Source organism: Rhinolophus hipposideros, assembly GCF_964194185.1.
Source record: "Rhinolophus hipposideros genome assembly, chromosome: 2".
NCBI lineage: Eukaryota > Metazoa > Chordata > Mammalia > Chiroptera > Rhinolophidae > Rhinolophus > Rhinolophus hipposideros.
This window is the reverse complement of record NC_138048.1, coordinates 63,351,486-63,353,064: the sequence shown is the minus strand read 5'-3', so window position 1 is coordinate 63,353,064 and position 1,579 is coordinate 63,351,486.

Below are 1,579 nucleotides of genomic sequence, written 5' to 3'. Positions count from 1 at the left end.
TGAGCGTACAAAGCCCAGAAACCTAATACAAACTCTCCTTAAGGACATATCCTTCTCCTGCAATGTGAGAATGACTGGCATCACCCTAATATGGCCCCTGTGAATCTTAAGCAATTCTAAGTTGCTGGAACTGATGCATTTAACGGCATTATTCCAGTCCCTCATGTTAATAAAGAAAGACCTGATTAATCCCAAAAGGCAGATTATACTGATTTGAGGAGGAGATTGTTGTACTTACATCAAGTAAGAGTATGCCTGATGTTTGAGAATTGGTGACTCAGCAGAGAAATAAAACTACGCTGTGAAGCTCTGAGTTCTCCACTTTGCCTGCTGTGCTAAACTCATTCTCTCCTTCCAACGCCATACTAAGCTCGTATTCATTACTTCAACAAATACTTACTGAGTACTGCACGTGTGCCTGGTACTCTTCTAAGCACTAGAAATACAGTCATGAACAAAACAGACAAAAAGCCCTGCTTGCGTCCTTCCTCTCTCAGACTTGTGCCAAACTAAAGTAGAGCTGCCTTGTCTCTTGCAAGTCTTGCTGATCTGAACTTTTATTTAGAAAAAGGGTCAGTTGTCTAAAAAAGAAAGGCGTCTCATCCATTAGAATAAACAAAGGTCATCAACAATCATACATCCATTCACCCAACAATTACTGCTGAGCACCCCTATAGTCTGGGATGCAGGCTTCAAACCAGGGACAATAAGATGAAAAGTTATACTCTGTCTTGTATGGAACAGAGTAACACTTGAGTTTTTAAAATTGAATTTGAATGTTTGAGGTCTGCTGATAGCTGAGAGTTAGTTGCTTTTCTTTTTTCCCAGGCCAAGTATTTCTCCTGATACACTTAAGTATAGACTCTAGGGATAACGGCCATTTCTCAAAAATATGCCATTGCCCAACTTGAAAAGGGTGAGCTAGATTTGGACATGCATCTGAGTGTTCTCACTCCATTTTCCATAGTCTCAACTCCTGCTATGTTTTCAATTAGCTACAGTAACTGAAATTAATATTCCATTACACTTTTTTTTATTGTGCTTTAATTTAACCAACAATAATGATCAGAGCGTAAAATAGCCCAAGTCCTTTGTCTGTGGCCTAGTGAATAGAACCACATGCCTGACCTCAACCCTTTGGGGAATGGACATTCAGAAAGTATTTACACGGTCCCTCAATTTTGTGTATTATTTTCCTGTTGCTTTTTTAGTCTATGTGGCTTTGTTTACTCACTACATGTGGGAGGTGAGGCTGAAGTCAGGGGTTTTGCTTTTCTTCTGGAATTATGGCATTGGAAAATGTCGCCCCATTTGTCATCCATTATGCTTCTTTTCTGTTAAGTATTTATTCCAGAAGCCTCTAGTCAAAGTACACACAAAAATTAACAAATTTTTCTTTTTCTAGTTGAGTGTGTGTGTGTGTGTGTGTGTGTGTGTGTGTGTGTGTGAATCACCAGATAAGTTATCTGGGTTAAACTGTTGATATCTAGATATCCCACCTAAAGTGGGAAGTTGACAATCTATAATCCAAACGCCCTGCAGGAGGCATGCAGGTCCCTGGTGGTACCTCTCCGTCATT